The sequence below is a fragment of the Hydractinia symbiolongicarpus genome, chromosome 10 (assembly GCF_029227915.1).
Source record: "Hydractinia symbiolongicarpus strain clone_291-10 chromosome 10, HSymV2.1, whole genome shotgun sequence".
Classification (NCBI taxonomy): Eukaryota; Metazoa; Cnidaria; class Hydrozoa; order Anthoathecata; family Hydractiniidae; genus Hydractinia; species Hydractinia symbiolongicarpus.
In genome coordinates, this window is record NC_079884.1 from 17,333,484 (window position 1) to 17,344,163 (window position 10,680).

A 10,680-nucleotide genomic window follows, 5' to 3' on the forward strand; every position below is an offset into this window, starting at 1 on the left:
AAGGGCTAGACCAATGGTAACCTCCGCAGTCACGTGGAACCACGTAATTTACGTGTAAGGCCTTTATTACGCGGTTAAAAGACATATTACAGCCTTTATAGACCTGTACGAGTATTTCACGAAGTTATAAGGCCAAGGAGCAATGAAAAACGACTTGGGACGTCGTAGTCCATTGAGAGTGGAAGGACTAGACCAATGGTAACTTCCGCAGATACGTGAAACAACGTGATTTACGTCTAAGGCTCTTATTATGCGGTTAAAAGCCATGTTACAGTCTTTATGAATCTCTACGAGTACTTGACGGTGTTTTAAGGCAATGGAGCATTGCAAAACGACTTGGGACGTCGTAGCCCATTGAGAGTGGAAGGACTACACCAATGGTAAAATCCGCAGACACGTGCAGTCACGTGAATTACATGTAAGGAAATTATTAGGCAGCGAAAGGCCATAAAACATCCTTTAGAGACGGGTACATGTAGTTGGCGGTTATATTACGCCATGGTGAAATGGAAAACGAATTGGGACGTCATAGTCGAGTGAGAGTTAAAGGACTAGACCAATGGTAACCTCCGCAGACACGTGAAACGACGTGATTTACGTCTAAGGCCTTTATTACGCAGTTAAAGGCCATGTTACAGTCTTTATAGACCTGTACGATTATTTCACGAAGTTATAAGACCATGTAGCATTGCAAAACGACTTGGGACGTCATCGTTGAGTAAGAGTGGAAGGACTAGACCAATGGTAACCTCCGCAGACACGTGGAACCACGTAATTTACGTGTAAGGCCTTTATTACGCGGTTAAAAGACATATTATAGCCTTTATAGACCTGTACGAGTGTTTCACGAAGTTATAAGGCCATGGAGCAATGGAAAACGACTTGAGACCTCGTAGTCCATTGAGGTTTAAAGGACTAGACCAATGGTAAAATGTGGAGACAGGTGGAACCACGTGATTTGCGTGTAAGGCCTTTATTACGCGGTTAAAAGACATATTACAGCCTTTATAGACCTGTACGAGTATTTCACGAAGTTATAAGGCTATGGAGCAATGGAAAACGACTTGAGACCTCGTAGTCCATTGAGGGTTAAAGGACTAGACCAATGGTAAAATGTGGAGACAGGTGGAACCACGTGATTTATGTGTAAGGCCTTTATTACGCGGGTAAAAGCCATTTTACAGTCTTTATAGACCTGTACGATTATTTCACGAAGTTATAAGACCATGTAGCATTGCAAAACGACTTGGGACGTCATCGTTGAGCAAGAGTGGAAGGACTAGACCAATGTTAACCTCCGCAGACACGTGGAACCACGTAATTTACGTGTAAGGCCTTTATTACGCGGTTAAAAGACATATTACAGCCTTTATAGACCTGTACGAGTATTTCACGAAGTTATAAGGCCATGGAGCATTGTAAAAAACGACCTGAGACGTCGGAGTCCATTGAGAGTGGAAGGACTAGACCAATGGTAACCTGTGGAGACAGGTGAAACCACGTGATTTGCGTGTAAGGCCTTTATTACGCGGTTAAAAGACATATTACAGCCTTTATAGACCTGTACGAGTATTTCACGAAGTTATAAGGCCATGGAGCAATGGAAAACGACTTGAGACCTCGTAGTCCATTGATGGTTAAAGGACTAGACCAATGGTAAAATGTGGAGACAGGTGGAACCACGTGATTTATGTGTAAGGCCTTTATTACGCGGGTAAAAGCCATGTTACAGTCTTTATAGACCTGTACGATTATTTCACGAAGTTATAAGGGCATGGAGCATTGCAAAACGACTTAGGACGTCATCGTTGAGTAAGAGTGGAAGGACTAGACCAATGGTAACCTCCGCAGACACGTGAAACCACGTGATTTACGTCTAAGGCTCTTATTACGCGGTTAAAGGCCATGTTACAGCCTTTATGAACCTCTACGAGTACTTGACGGTGTTATAAGGCCATGGAGCATTGGAAAACGACCTGAGACGTCGGAGTCCATTGAGAGTGGAAGGTCTAGACCAATGGTAACCTGTGGAGACAGGTGGAACCACGTGATTTACGTGTAAGGCCGTTATTACGCAGTTAAAAGCCATGTTACAGTCTTTATAGTCCCGTACGAGTTTTTGAGAGTGTTATAAGGGCATGGAGCATTGGAAAACAACCTGGGTCATCATAGTCCTTTGAGAGTGGACGGACTAGACCAATGGTAACCTGTGGAGACAGGTGGAACAACGTCATTTACGTGTAAGGCCTTTATTAGGCAGTCAATAGCCATGTTACAGTCTTTATAGCCCTGAACATGTAGTTGACGGTGTTATAACGCCATGGTGTAATGGCAAACGAATTAGGCGGTATAGTCGAATAAGAGTGAAAGGGCTAGACCAATGGTAACCTCCGCAGTCACGTGAAACCATGTAATTTACGTGTAATGCCTTTATTACGCGGTTAAAAGACATAATACAGCCTTTATAGTCCCGTACGAGTTTTTGACAGTGTTATAAGGGCATGGAGCATTTGAAAACAACCTGAGTCATCATAGTCCTTTGAGAGTGGACGGACTAGACCAATGGTAACATGTGGAGACAGGTGGAACAACGTGATTTACGTGTAAGGCCTTTATTAGGCAGTTAATAGCCATGTTACAGTCTTTATAGCCCTGAACATGTAGTTGACGGTGTTATAACGCCATGGTGTAATGGCAAACGAATTAGGCGGTATAGTCGAATAAGAGTGAAAGGGCTAGACCAATGGTAACCTCCGCAGTCACGTGGAACCACGTAATTTACGTGTAAGGCCTTTATTACGCGGTTAAAAGACATATTACAGCCTTTATAGACCTGTACGAGTATTTCACGAAGTTATAAGGCCAAGGAGCAATGAAAAACGACTTGGGACGTCGTAGTCCATTGAGAGTGGAAGGACTAGACCAATGGTAACTTCCGCAGACACGTGAAACAACGTGATTTACGTCTAAGGCTCTTATTATGCGGTTAAAAGCCATGTTACAGTCTTTATGAATCTCTACGAGTACTTGACGGTGTTTTAAGGCAATGGAGCATTGCAAAACGACTTGGGACGTCGTAGCCCAATGAGAGTGGAAGGACTACACCAATGGTAAAATCCGCAGACACGTGCAGTCACGTGAATTACATGTAAGGAAATTATTAGGCAGCGAAAGGCCATAAAACATCCTTTAGAGACGGGTACATGTAGTTGGCGGTTATATTACGCCATGGTGAAATGGAAAACGAATTGGGACGTCATAGTCGAGTGAGAGTTAAAGGACCAGACCAATGGTAACCTCCGCAGACACGTGAAACCACGTGATTTACGTCTAAGGCCTTTATTACGCAGTTAATGGCCATGTTACAGTCTTTATAAACCTGTACGATTATTTCACGAAGTTATAAGGCCATGTAGCATTGCAAAACGACTTGGGACGTCGTAGTCCATTGAGAGTGGAAGGACTAGACCAATGGTAACCTCCGCAGACACGTGAATCCACGTGATTTACGTCTAAGGCTCTTATTACGCGGTTAAAAGCCATGTTACAGTCTTTATGAACCTGTACGAGTATTTGATGGTGTTATAAGGCCATGGAGCATTGGAAAACGACCTGAGACGTAGGAGTCCATTGAGAGTGGAAGGTCAAGACCAATGGTAACCTGTGGAGACAGGTGGAACCACGTGATTTACGTGTAAGGCGTTTATTAGGCAGTTAATAGCCATGTTACAGTCTTTATAGCCCTGAACATGTAGTTGACGGTGTTATAACGCCATGGTGTAATGGCAAACGAATTAGGCGGTATAGTCGAATAAGAGTGAAAGGGCTAGACCAATGGTAACCTCCGCAGTCACGTGGAACCACGTGATTTACGTCTAAGGCTCTTATTACGCGGTTAAAAGCCATGTTACAGTCTTTATGAACCTGTACGAGTATTTGACGGTGTTATAAGGCCATGGAGCATTGTAAAAAACAACCTGAGACGTCGGAGTCCATTGAGAGTGGAAGGACTAGACCAATGGTAACCTGTGGAGACAGGTGAAACCACGTGATTAACGTGTAAGGCCTTTATTGCGCAGTTAAAGGCCATGTTACAGTCTTTATTACGATTATTTCACGAAGTTATAAGGCCATGTAGCATTGCAAAACGACTTGGGACGTCGTAGTCCATTGAGAGTGGAAGGACTAGGCCAATGGTAACCTCCGAAGTCACGTGGAATCACGTAATTTACGTGTAAGGCCTTTATTACGCGGTTAAAAGACATATTACAGCCTTTATAGACCTGTACGAGTATTTCACGAAGTTATAAGGCCATGGAGCATTGGAAAACGACCTGAGAAGTCGGAGTCCATTGAGAGTGGAAGGTCTAGACCAATGGTAACCTGTGGAGACAGGTGGAACCACGTGATTTACGTGTAAGGCCTTTATTACGCAGTTAAAAGCCATGTTACAGTCTTTATAGTCCCGTACGAGTTTTTGCCAGTGTTATAAGGCCATGGAGCATTGGAAAACGACCTGAGACGTCGGAGTCCATTGAGAGTGGAAGGTCTAGACCAATAGTAACCTGTGGAGACAGGTGGAACCACGTGATTTACGTGTAAGGCCTTTTGTTAGGCAGTTAATAGCCATGTTACAGTCTTTATAGCCCTGAACATGTAGTTGACGGTGTTATAACGCCATGGTGTAATGGCAAACGAATTAGGCGGTATAGTCGAATAAGAGTGAAAGGGCTAGACCAATGGTAACCTCCGCAGTCACGTGGAACCACGTAATTTACGTGTAAGGCCTTTATTACGCGGTTAAAAGACATATTACAGCCTTTATAGACCTGTACGAGTAATTCACGAAGTTATAAGGCCAAGGAGCAATGAAAAACGACTTGGGACGTCGTAGTCCATTGAGAGTGGAAGGACTAGACCAATGGTAACTTCCGCAGACACGTGAAACAACGTGATTTACGTCTAAGGCTCTTATTACGCGGTTAAAAGCCATGTTACAGTCTTTATGAACCTCTACGAGTACTTGACGGTGTTTTGAGGCAATGGAGCATTGCAAAACGACTTGGGACGTCGTAGCCCATTGAGAGTGGAAGGACTACACCAATGGTAAAATCCGCAGACACGTGCATTCACGTGAATTACATGTAAGGCCATTATTAGGCAGCGAAAGGTCATAAAACATCCTTTAGAGACGGGTACATGTAGTTGGCGGTTATATTACGCCATGGTGCAATGGAAAACGAATTGGGACGTCATAGTTGAGTGAGAGTTGAATTACTAGACCAATGGTAACCTCCGCAGACACGTGAAACCACGTGATTTACGTCTAAGGCCTTTATTGCGCAGTTAATGGCCATGTTACAGTCTTTATAAACCTGTACGATTATTTCACGAAGTTATAAGGCCATGTAGCATTGCAAAACGACTTGGGACGTCGTAGTCCATTGAGAGTGGAAGGACTAGACCAATGGTAACCTCCGCAGACACGTGAATCCACGTGATTTACGTCTAAGGCTCTTATTACGCGGTTAAAAGCCATGTTACAGTCTTTATGAACCTGTACGAGTATTTGACGGTGTTATAAGGCCATGGAGCATTGGAAAACGACCTGAGACGTAGGAGTCCATTGAGACTGGAAGGTCTAGACCAATGGTAACCTGTGGAGACAGGTGGAACCACGTGATTTACGTGTAAGGCGTTTATTAGGCAGTTAATAGCCATGTTACAGTCTTTATAGCCCTGAACATGTAGTTGACGGTGTTATAACGCCATGGTGTAATGGCAAACGAATTAGGCGGTATAGTCGAATAAGAGTGAAAGGGCTAGACCAATGGTAACCTCCGCAGTCACGTGGAACCACGTAATTTACGTGTAAGGCCTTTATTACGCGGTTAAAAGACATATTACAGCCTTTATAGACCTGTACGAGTATTTCACGAAGTTATAAGGCCATGGAGCAATGAAAAACGACTTGAGACCTCGTAGTCCATTGAGGGTTAAGGGACTAGACCAATGGTAAAATGTGGAGACAGATGGAACCACGTGATTAACGTCTAAGGCTCTTATTGCGCGGTTAAAAGCCATGTTACAGTCTTTATGAACCTTTACGAGTATTTGACGGTGTTATAAGGCCATGGAGCATTGTAAAAAACGACCTGAGACGTCGGAGTCCATTGAGAGTGGAAGGACTAGACCAATGGTAACCTGTGGAGACAGGTGAAACCACGTGATTAACGTGTAAAGCCTTTATTGCGCAGTTAAAGGCCATGTTACAGTCTTTATAGACCTGTACGATTATTTCACGAAGGTATAAGGCCATGTAGCTTTGCAAAACGACTTGGGACGTCGTAGTCCATTGAGAGTGGAAGGACTAGGCCAATGGTAACCTCCGCAGTCACGTGGAACCACGTAATTTACGTGTAAGGCCTTTATTACGCGGTTAAAAGACATATTACAGCCTTTATAGACCTGTACGAGTATTTCACGAAGTTATAAGGCCATGGAGCATTGGAAAACGACCTGAGACGTAGGAGTCCATTGAGAGTGGAAGGTCTAGACCAATGGTTACCTGTGCAGACAGGTGGAACCACGTGATTTACGTGTAAGGCCTTTATTACGCAGTTAAAAGCATGTTACAGTCTTTATAGTCCCGTACGAGTTTTTGCCAGTGTTATAAGGCCATGGAGCATTGGAAAACGACCTGAGACGTCGGAGTCCATTGAGAGTGGAAGGTCTAGACCAATGGTAACCTGTGGAGACAGGTGGAACCACGTGATTTACGTGTAAGGCCTTTATTAGGCAGTTAATAGCCATGTTACAGTCTTTATAGCCCTGAACATGTAGTTGACGGTGTTATAACGCCATGGTGTAATGGCAAACGAATTAGGCGGTATAGTCGAATAAGAGTGAAAGGGCTAGACCAATGGTAACCTCCGCAGTCACGTGGAACCACGTAATTTACGTGTAAGGCCTTTATTACGCGGTTAAAAGACATATTACAGCCTTTATAGACCTGTACGAGTATTTCACGAAGTTATAAGGCCAAGGAGCAATGAAAAACGACTTGGGACGTCGTAGTCCATTGAGAGTGGAAGGACTAGACCAATGGTAACTTCTGCAGACACGTGAAACAACGTGATTTACGTCTAAGGCTCTTATTACGCGGTTAAAAGCCATGTTACAGTCTTTATGAAGCTCTACGAGTACTTGACGGTGTTTTGAGGCAATGGAGCATTGCAAAACGACTTGGGACGTCGTAGCCCATTGAGAGTGGAAGGACTACACCAATGGTAAAATCCGCAGACACGTGCATTCACGTGAATTACATGTAAGGCCATTATTAGGCAGCGAAAGGTCATAAAACATCCTTTAGAGACGGGTACATGTAGTTGGCGGTTATATTACGCCATGGTGCAATGGAAAACGAATTGGGACGTCATAGTCGAGTGAGAGTTGAATTACTAGACCAATGGTAACCTCCGCAGACACGTGAAACCACGTGATTTACGTCTAAGGCCTTTATTGCGCAGTTAATGGCCATGTTACAGTCTTTATAAACCTGTACGATTATTTCACGAAGTTATAAGGCCATGTAGCATTGCAAAACGACTTGGGACGTCGTAGTCCATTGAGAGTGGAAGGACTAGACCAATGGTAACCTCCGCAGACACGTGAATCCACGTGATTTACGTCTAAGGCTCTTATTACGCGGTTAAAAGCCATGTTACAGTCTTTATGAACCTGTACGAGTATTTGACGGTGTTATAAGGCCATGGAGCATTGGAAAACGACCTGAGACGTAGGAGTCCATTGAGACTGGAAGGTCTAGACCAATGGTAACCTGTGGAGACAGGTAGAACCACGTGATTTACGTGTAAGGCGTTTATTAGGCAGTTAATAGCCATGTTACAGTCTTTATAGCCCTGAACATGTAGTTGACGGTGTTATAACGCCATGGTGTAATGGCAAACGAATTAGGCGGTATAGTCGAATAAGAGTGAAAGGGCTAGACCAATGGTAACCTCCGCAGTCACGTGGAACCACGTAATTTACGTGTAAGGCCTTTATTACGCGGTTAAAAGACATATTACAGCCTTTATAGACCTGTACGAGTATTTCACGAAGTTATAAGGCCATGGAGCAATGAAAAACGACTTGAGACCTCGTAGTCCATTGAGGGTTAAGGGACTAGACCAATGGTAAAATGTGGAGACAGATGGAACCACGTGATTAACGTCTAAGGCTCTTATTGCGCGGTTAAAAGCCATGTTACAGTCTTTATGAACCTGTACGAGTATTTGACGGTGTTATAAGGCCATGGAGCATTGTAAAAAACGACCTGAGACGTCGGAGTCCATTGAGAGTGGAAGGACTAGACCAATGGTAACCTGTGGAGACAGGTGAAACCACGTGATTAACGTGTAAAGCCTTTATTGCGCAGTTAAAGGCCATGTTACAGTCTTTATAGACCTGTACGATTATTTCACGAAGTTATAAGGCCATGTAGCATTGCAAAACGACTTGGGACGTCGTAGTCCATTGAGAGTGGAAGGACTAGGCCAATGGTAACCTCCGCAGTCACGTGGAACCACGTAATTTACGTGTAAGGCCTTTATTACGCGGTTAAAAGACATATTACAGCCTTTATAGACCTGTACGAGTATTTCACGAAGTTATAAGGCCATGGAGCAATGAAAAACGACTTGAGACCTCGTAGTCCATTGAGGGTTAAGGGACTAGACCAATGGTAAAATGTGGAGACAGATGGAACCACGTGATTAACATCTAAGGCTCTTATTGCGCGGTTAAAAGCCATGTTACAGTCTTTATGAACCTGTACGAGTATTTGACGGTGTTATAAGGCCATGGAGCATTGTAAAAAATGACCTGAGACGTCGGAGTCCATTGAGAGTGGAAGGACTAGACCAATGGTAACCTGTGGAGACAGGTGGAACCACGTGATTTACGTGTAAGGCGTTTATTAGGCAGTTAATAGCCATGTTACAGTCTTTATAGCCCTGAACATGTAGTTGACGGTGTTATAACGCCATGGTGTAATGGCAAACGAATTAGGCGGTATAGTCGAATAAGAGTGAAAGTCTAGACCAATGGTAACCTCCGCAGTCACGTGGAACCACGTGATTTACGTCTAAGGCTCTTATTACGCGGTTAAAAGCCATGTTACAGTCTTTATGAACCTGTACGAGTATTTGACGGTGTTATAAGGCCATGGAGCATTGTAAAAAACAACCTGAGACGTCGGAGTCCATTGAGAGTGGAAGGACTAGACCAATGGTAACCTGTGGAGACAGGTGAAACCACGTGATTAACGTGTAAGGCCTTTATTGCGCAGTTAAAGGCCATGTTACAGTCTTTATTACGATTATTTCACGAAGTTATAAGGCCATGTAGCATTGCAAAACGACTTGGGACGTCGTAGTCCATTGAGAGTGGAAGGACTAGGCCAATGGTAACCTCCGAAGTCACGTGGAATCACGTAATTTACGTGTAAGGCCTTTATTACGCGGTTAAAAGACATATTACAGCCTTTATAGACCTGTACGAGTATTTCACGAAGTTATAAGGCCATGGAGCATTGGAAAACGACCTGAGAAGTCGGAGTCCATTGAGAGTGGAAGGTCTAGACCAATGGTAACCTGTGGAGACAGGTGGAACCACGTGATTTACGTGTAAGGCCTTTATTACGCAGTTAAAAGCCATGTTACAGTCTTTATAGTCCCGTACGAGTTTTTGCCAGTGTTATAAGGCCATGGAGCATTGGAAAACGACCTGAGACGTCGGAGTCCATTGAGAGTGGAAGGTCTAGACCAATAGTAACCTGTGGAGACAGGTGGAACCACGTGATTTACGTGTAAGGCCTTTTGTTAGGCAGTTAATAGCCATGTTACAGTCTTTATAGCCCTGAACATGTAGTTGACGGTGTTATAACGCCATGGTGTAATGGCAAACGAATTAGGCGGTATAGTCGAATAAGAGTGAAAGGGCTAGACCAATGGTAACCTCCGCAGTCACGTGGAACCACGTAATTTACGTGTAAGGCCTTTATTACGCGGTTAAAAGACATATTACAGCCTTTATAGACCTGTACGAGTAATTCACGAAGTTATAAGGCCAAGGAGCAATGAAAAACGACTTGGGACGTCGTAGTCCATTGAGAGTGGAAGGACTAGACCAATGGTAACTTCCGCAGACACGTGAAACAACGTGATTTACGTCTAAGGCTCTTATTACGCGGTTAAAAGCCATGTTACAGTCTTTATGAACCTCTACGAGTACTTGACGGTGTTTTGAGGCAATGGAGCATTGCAAAACGACTTGGGACGTCGTAGCCCATTGAGAGTGGAAGGACTACACCAATGGTAAAATCCGCAGACACGTGCATTCACGTGAATTACATGTAAGGCCATTATTAGGCAGCGAAAGGTCATAAAACATCCTTTAGAGACGGGTACATGTAGTTGGCGGTTATATTACGCCATGGTGCAATGGAAAACGAATTGGGACGTCATAGTTGAGTGAGAGTTGAATTACTAGACCAATGGTAACCTCCGCATACACGTGAAACCACGTGATTTACGTCTAAGGCCTTTATTGCGCAGTTAATGGCCATGTTACAGTCTTTATAAACCTGTACGATTATTTCACGAAGTTATAAGGCCA